The sequence below is a fragment of the Hypanus sabinus genome, unplaced genomic scaffold (assembly GCF_030144855.1).
Source record: "Hypanus sabinus isolate sHypSab1 unplaced genomic scaffold, sHypSab1.hap1 scaffold_124, whole genome shotgun sequence".
NCBI classification, from domain to species: Eukaryota; Metazoa; Chordata; class Chondrichthyes; order Myliobatiformes; family Dasyatidae; genus Hypanus; species Hypanus sabinus.
In genome coordinates this window covers 184,061-205,936 of record NW_026779303.1, presented here as the reverse complement: position 1 = coordinate 205,936, position 21,876 = coordinate 184,061, and the positions used below count along the sequence as shown (strand labels likewise).

The 21,876-nt window shown below is 48.5% G+C and overlaps 3 protein-coding genes across 12 annotated transcripts in view; 2 read left to right on the top strand and 1 right to left on the bottom strand.

Annotated features, from left to right (window-relative positions):
• LOC132386651 (zinc finger protein 214-like) overlaps positions 1-21,876 on the bottom strand; it is a 243,883-nt gene that overhangs the window by 152,567 nt on the left and 69,440 nt on the right. The gene's annotated exons all lie outside the window — the stretch shown is intronic.
• The window catches only part of LOC132386644 (zinc finger protein 239-like), a 178,717-nt gene that overhangs the window by 96,997 nt on the left and 59,844 nt on the right, over positions 1-21,876 (top strand). The window lies entirely within an intron of this gene.
• The window catches only part of LOC132386653 (zinc finger protein 239-like), a 50,924-nt gene that overhangs the window by 17,758 nt on the left and 11,290 nt on the right, over positions 1-21,876 (top strand). For 3 of the 7 annotated variants that reach the window (XM_059958973.1, XM_059958974.1, XM_059958971.1), the window contains exon 1: positions 19,189-19,324. The exons of 1 other annotated variant lie outside the window; for it this stretch is intronic. The gene's annotated coding sequence lies outside the window, so the exon portion shown is untranslated. Of the gene's footprint in view, positions 1-19,162; positions 19,325-21,876 lie in introns of those variants that run through there. 3 more of the 7 variants (XM_059958976.1, XM_059958977.1, XM_059958975.1) reach the window with 3 other exon arrangements.

The window sequence follows — 21,876 nt, the reverse complement described above, 5'->3', positions numbered from 1 at the left end:
GGAACCTTTGGGAACAGTGAACACAACTCCTCTTCTCAGATGGTTATGAATAAGTAGAGGTCTGCAGCTTATAGAAATATACAACACCTACAGCACAATACAGGCCTTTCAGCCCACGATGCTGTACCGAACATGTAATTATGTTTCTGCCTGCACCACAATCGCCGGCAGCCCATTCCACGCCCTCACCACTCTCTGCATAAATAAAACTTACCCCTAACAATCCCTCTGTACCTGCTTCCAAGCACCTTAAAATTGTACGCTCCTGTGTTAGCCATTTCAGCCCGAGAAGAAAGTCTCTGACTATCCACACAATCAATGCCTCTCATCATTTTATACACCTCTATCAGGTCACCTCTCATCCTCCGTTGTTCCCAGGAGAAATGGCCGAGTTTACTCAACCTGTTCTCATAGGGCATGTTCCCCAATCCAGGTAATACTTGTAAATCTCCTCTGCACCCATTCTATAGTTTCCACGTCCTTCCTGTAGTGAGGTGACCAGAACAGAACACAATACTCCAAGTGGGGTCTGACCAGGGTCCGATATACCCGCAACATTACCTCTCGGCTCCTAAACTCAATCCCAGGGTTGATGAAGGCCAATGCACTGTCTGCCTTTTGAACCACAGAGTCAACCTGCATAGCAGCTTTGAGTGTCCGCTGGACTCTGACCCTGAGGTCACTCTGATTCTCCACACTGCCAAGAGTGGGGTGTGCAGTATTGGGTGTGGGAAAGATAACTTGGGGGAATGCAGATTCAGTGGCAAATGGTTAGAGTGAGAGCAGCTTTTGTTAGGCAAATCCCCAACGGACATGATTAAATATTAGCTGAGCAGAATTTGGGTCCAGCATGTTGCAAAGAGGATTAAAGCCAACGATGTCAATGCCTGTAGATCTTGATGGGAGATGTTGTAAATTTAATCCGAAAGGGAGAGATGGATTTCATGATGCTGAAATGTGACTGTCAGTTGTGGAGAGTGAAGAGGCATGCCAAAGAAAGCATTGGGATACAGATCAGTTGCAGATGTGGATGGGGAAATATCAGGTGGAGTTTAATCCAGAGAAGTGTGAGTTCTTGCAATTCAGGAGATCAAATGTATGGGGAAGTATAGAGTAAAGGTCACAACCCTGACGTCATTAATGTCGACCGGGATCCTGATATCCATATCTCCGGAGGCAGGCGGGAGGAGTTTATGGGGACATCGTGTTAGCGGCAACTTTGTGGGCTGTAGGTCCCATACCTGTACTGTACTATGCAGGTCTTGTGACAGCTGAAATCCTGAACCACCTGCTACCGAAATTCCTCGGTCTCTGCTCTCTTCACCACCTGACCTGTAAACGGCATGGTTTCAAACTTGTATTTAAAGTCACAGACCAGTAGCATCTACCCTTTCTCCCCTTTCCACAGACATTGTCTGACCTGTACTCACATCTACACTCCTGTCCTGTACTGCAGAGGGCAGGCCAACATGCTGCAACACTCTGGCGGACTGGAAGGCTCTACAATGGGTAGTCAAAACTGCCCAACGCATCACCAACACCCCCAGCCTACCTTGCACCAGGGACGTATATACAGAAAGGCTCTGGAAAAGGGTCAGCAGCATCAGGAAGGATCCTACCTATCCTGTCTGTGGGCTGTTTGCCCCTCTCCCATGAGGGAGGAAGGATCCCACCTATCCTGCCTATGGGCTGTTTGCCCCTCCCCCAAGAGGGAGGAAGCTACGTAGCATCCACAGCAGGACAACCAGACTCAAAATCAGTTACTTTCCTCAAGCAGTAAGACTGATCAACACCTCCAATGATTAAGCCACCCCTACACACCTAACAACACCCACCCACCACCAGCACGATTTGAAAATTTTCTGCCAGAACCACCTGAGGTCAGAGTGACGCCTGTATCGTATATATTTATATTTATTGTGTTTTCCATTGCGTTCTTTATCTGAGTTATTTTGTTCTGCATTACATCCAGAATAACAATTAATTTCCTTGTCTTTTACACTTGTGTATCTTCAACCTTGAATCTGTTGGGTATACACAACACATACTCTTTAAGAGACACGAGACTGCAGATCTGCCATCTCAAACCATTTTCCGGAGGAACTCAGTGAGCTGAGCAGCATCTGTGATGATGGAAGGGGGGGCTGTTTGCGTTTTGTGCCAAAATGCTGACTGTCTCAATCTCCTGAACAAGACATTGACATTTTCTCCCCCAACAACCCTCACCGACAGTGCACGTGCTGCTCAATAAAGCTACTTCTTTGTATTTTGAATCAGTGATGGTGAGTGGGAGGGGAAGCTGTGATTCCCCAACCTGCTCCTTTCATAGAATGCCCACGATCAATTCCCACGACCCATTCTCCATCTCCATACGCCACATTAAACATCCGGCTTTCAAAGTTCTTCCACAGGAACAATAGCTCTGGCAGTGGTGGGAGTTTATCCAGTCCAGGACAGTCGGGGGCTAATAAACTATTAGGGAAATACTCACCTTCACAGCACAGTTAATGTGGAAATGTGAAGATCTGGTGTTTATCTAGTCCAGGCCTCTCTGTCCAGTCAGGGGTCTGTTAATCACATTTACTTCACTGTACGAACATCCATTGATGAATTCAATCAAGGCAATAGCTTTGAGCTAACTCTTGTGTGCTTACATACTGAGTTCTGAGTTGAGACATTTAACATTTTGACTATGTTCCTGTTCCCATGGAAGATGTTCAACAGAAACACAAGGAGACTCTGCGGGAACAAACTGAAACACTGAGAGTGAACACGATCCTGATGAGGGAGAAGGTGAAGGTTTTCCAGCTGGTTGATCGATACGCTGAGCTCACGGTCATTTCTACTGTTCGAGATCGGAGACTGGTGGAACATGAGCTGCTGGCAAGCGGCAGAGACCATGGCGATTGGAGAGAAAAACATCTCCGCAGAGAACTGGAAAAAATCCAGACTGATCAGTTGTTCCAGAGCAGCTTTTCCTGGAGTAAATCCAAATCTGGGAGTTCGGCAGCAGTGGCCGGAGTCCCGGGGATCGGGAAAACAACAATGGTACAAAAGATTGTTCATGACTGGGCCACGGGGAAAATATTCCAACAATTCCAGTTTGTTTTCAGTTTCAAATTCCGCGATTTAAACTCCATTAACTGCAGGATAAACATGAGGGAACTGATTCTGGATCAATATCCCTACTTTGGGAATATTCTGAGAGAGGTCTGGAAGAACCCAGAGGGATTGCTGTTTATATTCGATGGTTTGGATGAATTCAAGCACGGAATCGATTTTGCTGACAGTCGGAGACATACAGAACCCAAGCACCAGTGCCCAGATCCTGAGTGGTGGTGTGAAGTGTCTGACATTGTGTACAATTTAATCCAGGGCAAGCTGCTCCCAGGGTGTTCAGTGCTGGTCACCACCCGCCCCACTGCATTACATTTATTGGAAAAGGCCGATATCAGTGTCTGGGCTGAAATCCTGGGATTTCTTGGTGAGGAGCGGAAGGAATATTTCCTCAGACATTTTAAAGATCAGACGGTGGCAGAAGCTGTTTTCAAACACGTGAAGGAGAACGAGATCCTGTACATCATGAGCTACAACCCATCCTACTGCTGGATCCTCACTCTGGCACTGGGACCCTTCTTCACACAAAGAGTCAGGGACCCACTGCGAGTTCCCAAGACCATCACCCAACTGTACTCCTACTATATTTACAACATCCTGAAAAACCACGGCCGTGAGATTGAGAACCCCCGTGATGTGTTACTCAGGGTTGGTCAGATGGCCTTCAGAGGAGTGTCCCAGAGGAAGATTGTGTTTACAGATGGAGATTTGATCAACTACAATCTGCAGCCTTCCCAGTTCCTGTCCGGGTTCCTGATGGAGCTTTTGGAGAGAGAGGATTCTGCCCGGAGCGTGGTGTACACATTCCCACACCTCACCATCCAAGAGTTTGTAGCTGCAGTCGCACAATTCCTGAATCCACATCCCGGGGATATCCTGAAATTCCTCACTGAAGTCCACAGCACGACAGATGGGCGATTTGAGGTATTTCTCCGTTTTGTTGCTGGTCTTTCCTCCCCAATGACAGCTCGGGGCCTGGAGGAGTTTCTGGGTCCATTTCCCAATGAAACAACCTGCCGGGTGATTGACTGGGTGAAGGAGGAGGTTAAACGCCAGAGTGGAAACACATGGAGTGAAGCTGGTAAAAGGAGCCTCCTGAACACATTGCACTACCTGTTTGAGTCTCAGAATCGTGGACTGGCTCAGGAAACACTGGGATCTGTGGAAACACTTTCATTCAGTGGAATGACACTGACCCCGATTGACTGCACGGTCTTGTCTCATGTCATCGGACTCTGTAATACAATAAAACACCTCAATCTGGAGAACTGCCACATTCAGTGTGAAGGAATCCAGCGGGTGGGACCCGGGTTGCACAAGTGCCAGGAGTTGAGGTAACTTGATTTATCTCTCACTCTGAACTGTGAAACTGTTCCTTGTGTTGTTTCAATGTAAAGTGATTTGGGTAAAACTGTAGTAAATCAGGTTGTGAGGAATTGTGACAAATGCCCAGGGTATCGGTAGTAATTCCCCAAGGACGGTAGGGTTCTGTGGTTCCTTGTGAAGGGATGTTGGAGACTTCATCAGATCAGTGAACAACGACCATTGGTTTAATGGTAGTAAATCACAGGAATGGCCGTGTTTCTCTCTGCCTGTGACACGTCCATTGACAATGATCCTTCTCACTGTTACTGACACCCAGACCGACACTGACTGCAGCAGGTGGGTCAGAGATTCACACCCCCTTCGCGGTGAGGGACAAGAGACCGTCAGCAGATTTTCCCAGTGAGAAAGAAAGAAATGCCATTGTGAGATTGCCCTCCCACTGCCCTTCCCTGTATGGGACTTTGCTCACTTCCAGATACGCAAAGAGCGAGGGTGCATCTCCTCTGGGCTTCTGTTCGGACCCAACACACACATACAAAAAATTTCTGCATCCGCTCGTCTTGTCGGATTATCGTTTACCCTTGGAATCCTCCTGTGGGACCTCTCATCCCAAACCCCCATCCATTCTTTAGAATCTCGCCCCCATCCCCATTCCTCCTGTGGGCTCTCTATTACTCTTTCCTCATCATCCTGTGGGATGTCTTTTCCACACAAACCCTGCCCCCCTTCCTGTGAGATCTCTCCTCCCCATCCCTCTTCCTCCTGTCGGATCTCTCCTCCCCATCCCTCTTCCTCCTGTGGGATCTCTCTTCCCCATCCCCTTCCTCCTGTGGGATCTCTCTTCCCCATCCCCCTTTTGCCTGTGGGATCTCTCCTGCCCATAGAATCATAAAATCATAGAACACTACAGCACAGAAAACAAGCCATTCGGTCCTTCTAGTCTGTACCAAAACCTTATTCCGCTAGTCCCATTGACCTGCACCCAGTCCATAACCCTCCAGTCCTCTCTCATCCATGTATCTATCCAACTTATTCTTAAAGCTTAAGAGTGAGTCCACATTTTCCACATCAGATGGCAGCTCGTTCCACACTCTCACCACCCTCTGAGTGAAGAAGTTCCTCCTAATGCTCCCCCTAAACCTTTCCCCTTTCACGCTGAAGCCATGTCTTCTTATATTTATCTCTCCTAATCTATGTGGAAAGAGCCTATTCGCATTTACCCTGTCTATACCCTCATAATTTTGTAAACCTCTATCAAATCTCCCCGCATTCTTCTACGCTCCAAGGAATAAAGTCCTAACCTGTTCAATCTTTCCTGGTAACTCAACTCCTGAAGACCCGGCAACATCCTAGTACATCTTCTCTGCACTTTTTCAAACTTACTGATATCCTTCCTATAGTTCAGTGACTAGAACTGCACACAATACTCCAAATTTGGCCTCACCAATGTCTTATACAACCTCATCATAATATTCCAACTCCTATACTCAGTTCTTTGCTTTATGAATGGCAGGATGCCAAAAGCCTTCTTTACAACCCTGTCTACCTGTGACACCAGTTTTAGGGAATTATGTATCTGAATTCCCAGATCCCTTTGATCCTCCGCACTCTTCAGTGCCCTATCGTTTATCGTGTCTGTCTTACCTTGCTCTGTCCTTCCAAAATGGAACACCTCACACTTGTCTGCATTAATTTCCATCTGCCATTTTCTGGCCCATTCTTCCAGTTGGTCCAGATCCCTCTGCAAGCTTTGAACGCCTTCCTCGCTGTCCACAACGCCTCTATCTTAGTGTCATCCACAAACCTGCTGATCCAATTTATCACATTATCATCTAGATCATTGATATAGACAACAAACAACAATGGTCCCAACACAGATCCCGGAGACACACCACTACTCACAGGCTTCCAGTCTAAGAAGCAATCATCCACTACCACTCTCTGTCTTCTCCCACACAGCCAATTCGAATCCAGTTTATAACCTCTCCATGGATACATAGTGTCTGGACCTTTGGAACTAACGTCTTATGTGGGACCTTGTCAAAGCCCTTACAAAAGTCCATGTAGACAACATCCACAGCCTTTTCTTCATATGCATTCTTGGTAACCTCCTTGAAAAACACTACAGGATTGATTAAACACAATCTAACACACACAAAGCCATGCTGACTATCTTTAATCTGCCCTTGGCTGTCCAAATCCTATATATCTGATCTGTCAGAACACCTTCCAGTAATTTACTGATGTCAGGCTTACTGGTCTGTAATGACCTGGTGTACTTTTGGAGCCTTTTTCAAACAACAGAACAACATGAGCTACCCTCCAATCCTCTGGCACCACACCCATGGCTGAGGACATTTTAAATATTTCTGCCAGGGCCCCTGGAATTTCTACACTAGTCTCTCTCAAGGTCCGAGGGAATATCATGTCAGGCCCGGAGATTTATCTACCTTTATTCACTGTAAGGCAGCAAGCAGCTCCTCCTCTTTAATCTCAATATGTTCCATGACACTACTGTTTGTTTGCCTTAATTCCATATCCGCTATGCCAGTTTCCTGAGTAAACACTGACGCAAAAAAACTGTTTAAGATCTCCCCCATCTCATAAGGCTCCACACACTGACGACCACTCTGATCTTCTTGGGGACCAATTTTGTCCTTTACTATCCTTTTACTCTTAATATACTTGTAGAAACCCTTCGGGTTTACCTTCACATTGTCTGCCAAAGCAACCTCATGTCTTCTTTTTGCCGTCCTGTTTTCCTTCTTTAGAATTCCCTTACATTATCTATACTCTTAAAGTATCTCATTTGTTCCTTGTTGCCTATAGCTGCTAAACACCTACGTAACCAGATCACCAATATCCCTTGAAAACCAAGGTTCCCTCTGCCTGTTAACTTTGCCTTTAATCCTGGCAGGAACATGCAAACTCTGCACTCTCAAAATTTCACCCTTGAAGGCGTTCCACTTACTGAACACATCCTTGCCAGAAAACAACTTATCCCAATCCACTCTTCCCAGATCCTCTCTCATTTCCACAAAATTGGCCCTTCTCCAATTCAGAACCTTAACTGGTGGACCAGTCCTATCCTTAACCATAATTATCTTGAAACTAATGACATTATGGTCACTGGACCCAAAATGTTTGCTTACACATACTTCTGTCACCTGACCTGTCTGGTTACTTAATAGGAGATCAGGTGCTGCACCCTCTCTCGTTGGTACCTCAATATATTGATTTAGAAAACTTTCCTGAACACATTTGACAAACTCCACGCCATCTAACCCTTTCTCGGAGTGGGAGTCCCCGTCAATATGTGAAGTTAAAATCCCCTACGATTACAACTTTCTGTTTCTTAACTCTCTACAGATTTGCCCCTCTGATTCTCTCTGCCTATTGGGCGTCCTATAACACAACCCTATTAGTGTGGTAAACCTTTCCCGTTCCTCAGCTCCACCCATATGGCCTCTGTAGCTGTCCCGTCTCCGCACAGCTGTGATATTCTCCCTGACTGGTAATGCCACTTCTCCCCCTTTCATCCCTCCCCCTCTATCACGTCTGAAACAATGGAAACCTGGAACATGAAGCTGCCGGTCCTGTCCCTCCTACAAACAATTCTTATTAATAGCAATAATGTCGAAATCATCATGTGCCAATCTACGCCCTAAAATCATCTGCCTTCCCAACAATACTCCTTGCATTGAAATAGATGCACCTGAGAACAATTCTATCACGTACAAACCTTTGATATCTGTCTATACAAGCAGTCCTCGCATGACACTTATCCTCCACCACCTCACTATCTGCTCTAACACTCTGGTTCCCCTCCCCCTGCAACCTTGTTTAAAACCACCGGAGCAGAACTTGCTAACCTACCGGCAAGGACGTTAGTCCCCTCCAGTTCAGGTGCAAACTGTCCAATTCGAACTGGTCCCACCTCCCCTGGAAGAAAGCCCAATTGTCCAGAAACATGAACCCCTCCCTCAAGCACCATCCCCTCAGCCACGTATTTAGCTGCATTAACTTCCTCGTTCCAGCTTCACTAGCATGTAGCACGGCTAGCAATCCACCTGTGGGATCACTCCCCCAATTCCCTTCCTCCTGTAGCATCGCTCTTCCCCATTACCTATCCTCTTGTGGGATCTCTCTTCCCCAAGACCCATCCTCCCGAGGGATCTCTCTTCCCAATCCCCTACATCGGGTGGGATCAATCTTCCCCATCCCACTTCCTTCCAATGCATCTATTTTCCCCATCCCTCTTCCTCCTTTGGGATCTCTCCTACTCATCCCCCAACCTCCTGTATGATCTTGCTTCCCCACCCACCTCCTCCTGTCTCGTCTCTCTTCCCCATGCCCCATCCTTCCGTGGGATCTGTCTTGTCATCCCCACTCCTCCTGTGCCATCTCTCTAGACTATCCACTTTCCTCTTGTGGGTCCTCTGTTCTGATCCCCCACTTCCTGTGGGATCTCTCCTACTCTTCCCCATTCTTCCTGTCTGATCTCTCTTTCCCATCCCCCTTCCTTCTGTGGGATCCCTTTTTCCATTCCCACATGCCCCAGCCTCCTGTGGGATCTCACTTCCCCAACCCCCTTCCTTCTGTGCGATCTCTCTTCCCCATCCCCCTTCCTCCTGTGGGATCTCTCTTCCCCATCCCCCTTCCTCCTGTGCGATCTCTCCTCCCCATCCCCCTTCCTCCTGTGGGATCTCTCTTCCCCATCCCCCTTCCTCCTGTGGGGTCTCTCTTCACCAACCCCCTTCCTCCTGTGGGATCTCTCTTCCCCATCCCCCTTCCTCCTGTGGGGTCTCTCTTCCCCATCCTTCCTCCTGTGGGATCTCTCCTCCCCGTCCCTCTTCCTTCTGTGGGGTCTCTCCTCCCCATCCCCCTTCCTTCTGTGCGATCTCTCTTCCCCATCCCACAACCCCCATCCTCCTGTGGGATTGCTCTTTCACATTCCTGTTCCTCCTTTGGGATCTCTGGTCTATCCGACTTTCTCCTGTGGGCTCTCTCTTCCCCATCCCACTTCCTCCTGTGGGTCATCATAATGCCCCCTCTTGCTGTGGAATCTGTCTTTTCCCCCCACAATTCATCCTGATGTATCTCTGTTCCCCATCCCACATCTTCCTGTCGGATCTCTCTTCCCCATTCTCCTTCCAACTGTGGGATATCTCCTCCCCACCCTCTTTCTTCCTAGAGATATATCTTCCCCAACCCTCTTACTTCTGTGGGGTCTCCATTCCCCATCCCCTTCCTCCTGTGGGGTTTCTCCTCCCCATCAACTTCCTGTTGTTGGATCACTCTTCCTCATCCTCCTTCCTCGTGAAATAACTCTTCCCCATCCCCCTTCCTCCATGGGATATCTCTTCCCCATCCACCTTCTTCCTCTGGGATCACTCATGCATCCGACCTCCACATGAGGGCGCTGTCTTCCCCATCCCCCTTCTTCCTGTGGATCTTCTTTTCCCATTCCCCTCTTTCTGTGGGATCCCGCTTTCCCATCCCCATTACTCATGAGGTATCTCTCCTACTCATTCCCCTTTCTCCTGTACCATCTCTCCTCCCCATCCCACATCCTCCTCTCTTCCGCATGCTCCTTCCTCCTATGTGATCTCTCTTCACAATCCCACTTCATCCAGTGTGCTCTCTCTTCCCCATCCACTTTCCTCCTGTGAGATCTTTTCTCCCCATCTCGCTTCTCCTATGAGATCGCTCTTCCCTATCCCCTTCCTCATGTGGGATTTATCTTCGACACCCTCTTTCTTCCTGTGGGATCACTCTTCCCCATCCCGCTTCCTCCTGTAGGTCCTCTGCTCCCATCCCTCCCTCTTCTTGTGGGATCTCCTTTCTACATCCCTATTTCTGCTTTTGGTTCTCTCGTCCATCCGACCTCCTCCTGTGGGCTCTCTCTTCGCCATCCCCCTTCCTTCATTTGCAACTCTATTCCCATTCCCATCTTCCTGTGGCATCTGTCTTTCTCATCTCACTTCCGCCTGTGGGATCTCTCTCCTCCATCCCCGTATTCCAGTGGGAACTCTCTTCCCCATCCCCCTACCTTCGGTGGGATATCTCATCCCCATCATCATTCCTCTTTGGGATCACTCATCCATCCGAAATTCTCCTGTGGGCTCTCCATTCCACTTCCTGCTTCTTCCTGCGGGATCTTTCCTTCTCATCCCACATCCTCCTGTCTGATCTTTCTTCACCATGCTTGATCCTCCTGTGAGTTTCCCTTCTCCATCCACTTTCCTCTTGAGGGATCTCTCTTCCCCATTCCCCTTCCTCCTCTGGTATCTCTCTTCCCCTTCCCCCTTCCTCCTGTGGGCTCTCCCTTATGCATTTCCCTTCTCCTATGAGATCGCTTTTCCCTATCCCCTTCCTCATGTGGGATTTATCTTCGACATCCTCTTTCTTCCTGTGGGATCTCTCTTCCCCATTCCCCTTCCTCCTGTGGTATCTCTCTTTCCCATCCCTTTCACTCGGGTGGGTCTATTTCACTGTAACCCATTGACATTTCTGCATTTCGTTCAGGAACACTTTCCTCTCCATCGGGGACTGGGACAGAATATGTGCAGTTTAAAGGGTCACACCGACAGACGAAATTACTGACACTTGGCGAATACCCTGGAGCGGGGCAGTGAGGGACATTGACAGTGATGGGAACTCCGTTCAGTGATTTACTGAAGAGTTTAATGTTTCCTGAAATATCCGACTGAGAGAAATTCCCCCAGACCCATGGTTTGAATCACTTTGTTTATCAATCTGTTTGTTTGTGTTTAGACTTGGGATGAATGACCTGGGAGATTCAGGAATGAAACTGGTGTCTGCGGCTCTGAGGAACCCAGAGTGTAAAATACAGAAACTGTGGTAAGTACCAGACTGTGGGAGATTGTGTTTACAGTCACTGGGTGTCTGACACTGACATTAATGTGATCAGTAATTGTGTTACTGATAAACACTGGGGATTTGTACCGTCTCCTGTCTCTCTGTGTCCTTCACCCTCACTCTCTCTCATCTCCAGGCTGATCGATGTTGGTCTCACAGATTCTGGTGCCGAGGATCTCCCCTCCGCTCTCAGTACAAACCCATCACTGACGGAGCTGGACCTGAGTAATAATAAACTGGGAGATTCAGGAGTGAAACTGGTGTCTGCGGCTCTGAGGAACCCGGAGTGTAAATTACAGAAACTGTGGTAAGTACCAGACTGTGGGTGATTCTGTTTACAGTCACTGGGTGTCTGACACTGAACATTAATGTGATCAGTAATTGTGTTACTGATAAACACTGGGGATTTGTACCGTCTCCTGTCTCTCTGTGTCCTTCACCCTCACTCTCTCTCATCTCCAGACTGTGGGAGATTGTGTTTACAGTCACTGGGTGTCTGACACTGGGCATTAATGTGATCAGTAATTGTGTTACTGATAAACACTGGGGATTTGTACCGTCTCCTGTTTCTCTGTGTCCTTCACCCTCACTCTCTCTCATCTCCAGGCTGAGGGATGTCGGTCTCACAGATTCTGGTGCTGAGGATCTCGTCTCCGCTCTCAGTACAAACCCATCACTGACGGATCTGGACCTGAGTGATAATAAACTGGGAGATTCAGGAGTGAAACTGGTGTCTGCGGCTCTGAGGAACCAGGAGTGTAAAATACAGAAACTGGGGTAAGTACCAGACTGGGAGATTGTGTTTACAGTCACTGGGAGTCTGACACTGAACAATAATGTGATCAGTAATTGTGTACTGATAAACACTGGGGATCTGTACCGTCTCCTGTCTCTCTGTCCTTCACCCTCACTCTGTCTCATCTCCAGGCTCAGGAATGTCGATCTCACGGATTCTGGTGCCGAGGATCTCGCCTCCGCTCTCAGTACAAACCCATCACTGACGGAGCTGAGCCTGAGTGATAATAAACTGGGAGATTCAGGAGTGAAACTGGTGTCTGTGGCTCTGAGGAACCCGGAGTGTAAAATACAGACACTGCAGTAAGTACCAGACTGTGGGAGATTGTGTTTACAGTCACTGGGTGTCTGACACTGAACATTAATGTGATCAGTAATTATGTTACTGGTAAACACTGGGGATTTGTACCGTCTCCTGTCTCTCTGTGTCCTTCACTCTCACTCTCTCTCATCTCCAGAATGAGGGGCGTCGGTCTCACAGATTCTGGTGCTAAGGATCTCGTCTCCGCTCTCAGTACAAAACCATCACTGACGGTGCTGTACCTGGGATCAAACCCGCTGACAGACCGATCTGTCCCCGCTCTCCGCCGCCTCATACTGATCCTCCCGAGTCTGGAGTGGATCTGGTGAGTGTTTGTGTTAATGTTCAATGTGATAAATTATCAGCGGATCCCCAGGTTTTCTAGTGATATTTGTCTGTCAGTGTTGTTGAAACATTAGCCCCTGTCCCCTGTTACTGACACTGTTGTGTAATCTGTTTATTTCATCTTTATTCTTCCATCTGTTTCAGGCTGTGGGAGAATCGGTTCAGTGAGACCGGGGAGAAGGAACTGGGATCTCTGCGGGGATTCAGACCCAAACTGAGAGTGTGGACCTTGTGAAAATCTGAATGTGTGAACATCCCCGCCCGCGGGATGGCGACATTTTGGCTGATTCCACGCCCTCCCCTTTAACTCCCGCCATTACTTTTAATGGCCGCGCGCCGGGGGTGATTCCCAACGGTTTCAACGGAACCGGCTCAGATCTCGCGCTGTGTGTCGCCTGTTGTCCGGTGGGGCAGCTTCCGCCGGATGTGCGTGTTCGAGTCTCCCACGTGACACCCCAGAGAATTACCCAGACAGGAAGAGCCCGGCGGCCGGTGCTGTGTCTGGGACACCGGTATTCCAGGTTGGGATTATCCCGGGAGAGAATCCTTTTGCCCCCTTTGATGAGGACGGTGCATTCGGCAGCCTGGCCAATATAATGATGTTAAATGGACAAATCCCTCGGCAGTGACCCTGGATCTGCAGCGATCCCGGTCACGGCCCTGAAGTGTGATTTTATAATCATCGGTTCCCCGATGCAGAGTGACGGTGAGAAATGGGACTGATTATTCAACCGGTCACTCGTTGTCGCCGGTTAGTTAATTGTGTGTGACTGTGAATGAATCAATTTACATTTGTCATGATGAAATCAATAAACTACTGTAACTTCCCATCTTGCTGTCGGACTTTGGTCTCATTGGAGGAGAAACAGTGACCTGGGGTGAGTGCTGCCCCCAGCACCCGATGAACTGAAATAATACATAGTAAATGGTAGGGCATTGAGGAATGCAGTAGAACAGAGTGATCTAGGAATAATGGTGCATAGTTCCCTGAAGGTGGAATCTCATGTGGATAGGGTGCTGAAGAAGGTTTTTGGTATGCTGGCCTTTTTAAATCAGAGCACTGAGTAGAGTTGGGATGTAATGTTACAATTGTACAAGGCGTTGGTCAGACCAAATTTGGAGTATTGTTTACAGTTCTGGTCACTGAATTATAGGAAAGATGTCACCAAAACAGAGAGAGTACAGAGAAGATTTACTAGAATGTTACCTGGGTTTCAGCATCTAAGTTACAGGGAAATGTTGAACAAGTTAGGTCTTAATTCTTTGGAGCATAGAAGGTTGAGGGGGGACTTAATAGAGGTATTTAAAATTATGAGGGGTATAGATAGAGTTGATGTGGTTATGATTTTTCCATCGAGAGTAGGGGAGATTCAAACGAAGACGTGAGTTGAGAGTTAGGAGGGAAAAGTTTAGGGATAATACGAGGGGAAACTTCTTTAATCAGAGAGTGGTAGCTGTGTGGAACTAGCTTCCAGTAGAAGTGGCAGAGGAAGGTTTGATTTTGTCATTTTTCAAAAAAATGGATAGGTATATGGACAGGAAAGGAATGGAGGGTTATGGGGTGAGTGCAGGTTGGTCAGACATGGTAGAGAGTAAGCGTCTAGCAAGGACGACAACGGCCAAAATGGCCTGTCCCATCAGACACTCCCGGGGTCAGACACAGAGTGGAGCTGTTCTGATTGCGCTGGGAGAAATCGAGGAAAAACTCGAAAGTCGTGAGTTACTTGTAAATTGGTTTGAAACGTCTCTTGGACGTCTAAATGAGCGGCTGGTTTAGTGTGGAAGTTTCGTTTGGAGTATTTCTGCCAGTTTGGGTTCGTTGACGGCTGCGAAATGCGTAGCTCCCAGCTGTGGCCGCTGGCAACTCTCCAGGAAGCAGGTTCGCTCCAAAAACCGGAGACAAACGCCGTTGTTCCCCCACTGTCATCGGGACATCCTCCTTCCATCTCTATCGTCGGGATTCTCGTTCGGTGTCGGAGCCGAAACAGCGTTTGAGACGTCTCGACCTCTCACGGCCTGGAAGTTCTGCAGGACTAACGGAGCCTTTCCTGGCGTTGGAATTTCTGGCGCCGAGCCAGCAAGGTACCGTCGAGTACAAACTTTTCCCGCCAGTTACTCAACTCGCTCCAGGACTTTATAAGCAGCACCACCACCGTATCATTCTCGATTCAGACACACCAGCAACATGACGGACCGGTCTACAGGGAGTCGCAGGCCTTCGGGGAGTTATGCAAAGGCGGCTGCCTCTCCAGCCTCTGACAACGCCCTGTTTCGGACGGTGAAAGTTGAACGCGGGGTGCAATGTATTTTGCGAACTGGAACTACCCTGGAAAAGTGCGCGGAGGCTACGGAGGACTTGTTGGGGAGAGATGGTGTTTTGGCCACTGAGAAACAGTTCGGGAAGGCGGTGTTTTATCTGAGGAATGATGAGTTGGTGCATCGGGCCCTCAGTAGAGGGATCACGGTGGAAAACATCTTTATACAGATGGAGCTGGTGACAGCTCCCACACAACGCATCACACTCGTCACCTAAAGCCTTTCATCCCCAACGAGGACCTGCTTCCCGCTTGGGGCAAGTACGGTCAGAAATAACTGCCATCAGGCACAAATTCAGGAGACGCACCCTCCGTACCGTAATCTCTTTCCGGAGACAGGTATTCATGAAACTGGAAAAAGAGGACGAAGTTGAGGGCCGGTTTACTGTCAGGAACGAGGGGGTAGATTATCAGGGGTATTGGAGCTCTGAGCGCCCACTGTGCCATGCGTGCGGGGTGGTGGGGCACTTTCGGAGGAACTGTCCGAACACCCGAAAACCCAGGGAGTCCACTTCGGGAACTAGTGCCCCAGCTACCTCTGCCCCTGATCCCATTCCTGCTCCTACCCCTGTGCCGGCCCCTGCTCCTGCCCCTGACCCTGTTTCTAACCCTGTCCCTGTTCCTACGTCTGTTCCAGTCTCGGCTCCTGCCCCTGTGTTCCTGAGGCTACGTGCGGGGAGGTTCAGGCAAGGGACGGGGTGGAGCCTGTGCGGGGAAGGAAAGTGAGGAAGAAATCCAAACACACTAAGAAGTCGGCCCCCGAGACCCCCATTTGCCCTGAAGTGGAGCGGGAGGCTCGGGGAAGTGCACAGTCGGACGGGGTGATGGAAGCGGAGAGTAACGCTCCATCGGTAAATCCCGCACCTGTGTGATCCTCCGGCTTGAAGAGGAGAAGGGTATGTTCCCCCAAAGAGGGCAGGGAATGTAGATGCGGGGGGAGTCCCAGAAAGGGGTGGGGATCCGGGTGGAAGTTGTGTCTAACCCTGACTCCCCAGATGTAGCCACCAGTCCTGTGGTGGGTTGTGTGGTTGTGCAGGAAGCTAGTGCTGGGCCTGTTTGCACAACTAAAACAGACCTGGAGCCCTCCACCCGGGACTTAGCAGTAATCGCCTCCCTGGAGGCAAATGTATTAAACAGTATGAGCGGAGAGGAGACCAGGCTCTCTCACTGTCAGCATCAGGCTGCCGGTGAAACCCTTGGACCAGAGCTGCTGAGCCCCTTCATGTCTGTCTCCTGGGGAGGGTGATATAACATGCATGCCGACCCCATCAACTAATGGCCTGCAAGGAGTCCCTGGGGATTATCCCTCCATCGTCGCAACTGTGGATAAGACTGATGCGACGGTGGAGCGGGAAGGTATGAGGGCGGTACCCGCTGTGCAGTGTGGGTTACAGGGGCAGCCAGCTTATACAACACATGAGGAGGAAGATGGGGGATCTGTCTGCAGTGAGGGGTTGGAGGGGGATTCATTTGATAGCGAGACAATGGACATCCTCACCCCTCCTGAGAAATCCCCATTGATACCTGTGGAGGAGATCAGAGAGTTTATTCACTCCTCTGAGGGTGTAAAGCATCGGCCTAAACTAGCCTCGCTTAGCTGGCCTGGCATGCCGAGGCTGGTGAAGTCCCTGAGGGTCATCCTCAGACGGAAGGGGAAGAGGAATACTGTGTCGGGGAATGACAGACGGCAGCTGAAATCCTTCCTGGATGACCTGGTGCGGGGCATCAGGGTGGAAAGCAGTTTCTCTCCTTCGGGAGACGGTCGGTCACGGGGTAGCGATGGTACCACTCGGGCCCTGTCCAGTCTCTGGCTCGGAGTTCTCGTCCAGGCACCGAGTACCAAGTTCCTTATCCTGGTCCCGCTTTCCTTGTCTGACTCCTGGCCCCGATTCCCAGCCTCGTCCGGGGCCTGTGTGTCAATGTCCAAAGCCGCTTCTTCCGTTGCTTTCTTGACAAACCGAGCCCTGTTCCTAGCACCTCAGTGTCTGTGTCTTGCATTTGGCTCCACTACCAGCACCCCCCTTATGACACCCAGAAGGTTCATTTTCAGGTCGTTTCTATGGTAAATAAGGCAAGTGCAGTGTTAGTGTTTATTTCAAGGGGAGTCGAATATAACGGCAAGGAGATAATGCTGAGCCTTTCTAAGACACTAGTCGAGCTGCATTTGGAGTATTGTCTACAGTTTTGGACCTCAGATCGCAGAAAGGATGAGTTGTCACTGGAGAGATTCCAGAGGAGTTTCACGGGGATTATTCCGGGAATGAATGGGGTTAACATATGATGAGCGTTTGCCGGGTCCCGGCACAAATAAAACTGCATTGATTCGGTCAGTAGGGTCGCAAGTGTTCACTCACTAAGACCCCTCTCACGCCATCTTTACCCTTTCAATAAAATCACCCCCTGTCTTCTGTCGGCATTTCCACAGATGAGCCCCTCCTGTCCCCACCGGGACAAACATCCTGTCCGCCCCGTCTCTCAGCATCTTCATCCTGTCAATAAAATCCCTCCCCGGGGACCGGCATCAAACCGACGGGCCGAGCGGTCTCCTCCTACCTCTCAGCGATACATCAGACTCCGGCCGCAGGAGACGCTTCACAAACGCCCCAACTTCCCTCGGAGGGAAATGGAAATAAATCAGAAAGCGGACATTTACTTTGAGGTTTTCTCCGCTCTGAGGAGGCGGTCGGCGCTCGAGCGCGGTAACGCCCACTCGGCTTGTCCGCCTCCGCGATTGGTTGTAACCGGTGATTGACATAACTTCGCAACAATGGGAATAACGTAGCCCCTGAATCCTCTGTTGACAGCGGTGGGGGAGGGGCTGGTCACGTGATTATTAGCCCAGCCGTTAAACCGATAAAGCTCGAGCACACCAGCGCGTGGGTAACGTAAGACACCGCGCACGTGAGGGCAGATCCCGGTGTTGGGAGCCCATGTGTGACGTCAGGGCGGAGCTGTGTGACGTCACCTGTGGGAGAGCGCTGGCATTTAAAAGCACCTTAATGGACTTTTCGGTGGGACAACATTAATCACGTGCTTCATCACTGAATCCAGTGTCGTGGGATGTAAAGTCCCCTGTTATGTGTCCGGCTGTGCCGTGTTGTTGGTGGAGTGGGCAGCGTGGTGTTTGTCTCGATTCGGGTCACAACACCAGAATTGTCAGCGGCGTCCACACACAGTCAACAGAAAACCTCTCGTCCCTGCAGTCTTTGTCTCCTGGTAAACTCAACACCCTGACAGTGTGGACCATAGATACCCCTTCCTCTCAGAGTCAGGGGATCATTCTGACAGCTGATCGCTGAGAGGAACTATATTTATTGGTCATTAAAGTTCACCCAGATTCGTTTGGACAGATTTGATGTGGAGTTGGGGGTGTCACAGTGAAAGAGCCGAACGGCCGAACTCTCTCCGTTGTCCAAACATCCTTCCAGGTGAGGCGACACTTCACCTGTGAATCTTCCGGGGTCGCCTGTTGTGTCCGCTGCTCCCGATGCGGCCGCCTGTACACTGGTGATACCGGCTTCTCCGCAGTTGTGCGGGTCGGGTTTCTTTTTATCGGGGGTCGATATTATTGTTCCCTTTTGTGCGGAAGGTGTGGGTTTTGGGGTTTGATCATTGGGATCCCGTTCTTCTTGATCCGAGGGGTGGGGTGGAAGTTTGATTTTTCTCTGTGAACGACTTTGCTTTCTTTGTTTCGTGGTTCTCTGGAGAAGAAAAAAATGCAGCGTTATTTATGGATACCTGCTTTGATAATAAATTAACCTTTGAATTATCCGCTCCGAGCGGGAGTTCCCGGTGTCCAAACATTTTCATTCCGATTTCCATTCCCGTTGCTACCCAGCCTGCTGTGTTCGGCCAGCATTTTGTTTGTGTTGCTTTGGATTTCCAGAATCTGCAGACTTTGTCGCGTTTGTGATTTACCTCTCTGTTGTCCCTCCGGCCTCCGGCCACTGATGGCGCTGTGCGGTCCTCCGGGCACCGATGGAGCTGTGCGGACCTCCGGGCACCGGTGGCGCTGTGCGGACTTCCGGCCGTCGGCGACGATGTGCAGACCTCCGGGCACCGGTGGCGCTGCGGAGAAACGCCTGCTGAACGCATGCGCGGTGCCGACTGCCGCTGTTGGCGGTTCTCCGATTCGAGCAGGGGTGAGCAGGAATGATCCCGGTGTTGTGTAACTCGGGGGCCGCTTGCATTGTGAAAGGGCCGGGCCCGAGCTCTGCTGGACGGCTGGAGCAGGGGTGCAGTGGTAATTTTTTAGCTGCCGGAGCTCTACGGAGGGGGGTTGGTTGGTGCTGAGTGATTAATAAGTTCGCGGCCTAAGTTATAAGGCCTGAAGTTATTCAGCTCTCGGTACCTGCACGTGCAGTTCAACTCTTGTGATTGTGCAGTCAGTTTGAAGTTAATTGTTGTGGTATTTCATTTTCAGATAATTATAAATTGCTAGGTTTTCTAAAATTGACTCCTTCCACCTTGGGCTACGAACTTACCAATCTCTCCTCGTATGTCACACCCAATTTGTGTTCATGCTCATTTCATGTACTGGGCAACTTCCTTGTCCCATTCATGTAATGAGCAAGTACACAAATTAGGTGTGACATATATAGGGCTTCTTATAATGTCAAGCTGTAAACCAGATGATAGAAATATGTGAATTCCAGAGCTCCATGGAAATATAGTGATAGTTAAGACATTAACAAGATTATAGCCTATCACTACATTTCAGTGTATAACTGGTACAATTAAACATATAATAATTTAATAATATGAAAAAGTATTGCACGGTTGCACTTGTTACGTACTCCGTAACTGGGTGTCTAACCAGCAGAGAAAGAAGAATTCATTGGAGTCTGGTGGTACTATAATCAAAGGTGTTTATTAGTAAAATAAGCAAATCAATATCAATAATGCAAATATATAGATAATAAACGTTAGCAATAATAAACCTAAAAGTGTGGGAATAATAACAAGCAATAATAAACAAGCTCTATCAATGTCAAGGGGATAATGAATTCTCATATATAAGTATAAAGTTCAGTTCATACGTGCTGAGGTAGATATTGGTTGTTGTGTTGTAGTCGTTGGAGAGAGAGAGCGAGCGAGCAGTAACAGCTACAGGCAGGCAAACCTTCCTTTACGTTCTTGATCCACCATTTCCTTGTTATTGTGGCCATTCAGTTATGACCCCTCTGTCCTTCAGCTAGACCGTTCTTCTGTGGTGGACTCGTCACTCTGGCATGAGTGGACATACACACAAGCCCCCACCAGCCCTGCTATAACACTGTGAGTTAAACTGACCGATCCTTTGTTCGGTCTCCGATGCCCCACACCTTCCCCTGGGTTCCAACACTCAATCAGTGCTCAATAGTGCGTCTCTCCAGACCTCACTTTTATCCCTACGGGGTCTCAGTTGACAATCAGTTTTGAATGGCTGTGTCCATCAAACCATCCCACTTCAGCTGTCCACTGAGGAATTTTAATGAACAGAATGGTATAAGGTAAACAATCCTCTCAGAAGTCATAATATGGTGAATCAACAAGTCTCCCTCCCCTCCCTTATCTCTCTCTTATCTGTAGCAGATGTTCCAGCATGTTTTCATTTCATCTCTCTCTCTCTCTCTCTCATGAGCAGCGTAGCAACAGTAACGGTTTGTGATTCTCCTGGGGGGGGGGGGGGGGAGACATAGGCAACTCTGTACCATTCTGCCCATCAGAGCTGTTCATCCTTCATAACACACTAACACACTTAACTTATTATCATAAAATATAATTATCAAGCAAGTAAAATAACTTTGCTTAGAAGCCAAAGGGTTGTTAGTGACAAACATTTACTTTAGTATTAGCGAGTAATCCACAGACCAGCACAGATGTAGCCTTACTAATACGATTGAGTCAGAGCAGACGGCAGGGCCCGCAGCGCTTAGCAGTGTTCCTCAGAGGTATAAAAGTAACAGAAATAAAGCAATTCATTTTTTTTACACTTTTAACCACCTAAATTGGAACCAAGTAATCAAGTATGAAAAAAGAACATCTGATGAACTATTGCTAAAGCCACGAATATTGCTGAATATTAGTCTCAAAAGCAGTAGGTTGGCAACTCTGCCTGGTACCGTTTCTCTCGCAGAAATGGTTGGATGGGAAGTGTACCTGTGATTGTCGATACTCACAATATTCTCACACGTTAGGTGTTACTTGGTTAGATCAGTACAGACCCTGTTAGTCTTTAAATATATAAATAGTTAAAGAAACTTGAATCTTTACATAAATTATTATTGCATCTATAAGAATAGAAAATATCGTATTTTGGAAGTGACGAATGTTAACGGGGAGGAGATCAACCATTTGGGAGGTTTGGAAATGCATTTCATCTCGTTCATTGCCTCACTAAATTATTCTTCTTCCTATCAAAATAAAGAGAAAAAGAGCCTCTTTCCCATCAGCTACAGTTGGTGGAGCGAGGCCAAGGGGTTGATCCGCTATTAATGATAGTTGAAATGACATAAAACTAGCTTAAGGCCTAGAAATGTCTTTTTTTCCATTTGGCTTGTAGAAGAAAACTAAATTTATCCAGGTGTAGAAGAGGATTTTGGATGATTAGCTTGTGTATTTGATCAAAATCAGGACGAAGATGAGCGAGCAGTGAATTTTTCTTTCATTATTTTCGACTTTTAAACTTGGGTTTCTATGTTTATTCCTTGCTTAATATAGCTCCCTCCTGGTATCCAATGGTACTCATTGGAAAGAGCGGAACAATGCTCACACTTGTGTACAGGTATTTCCCGGCTTCCAAGGACAACGGGT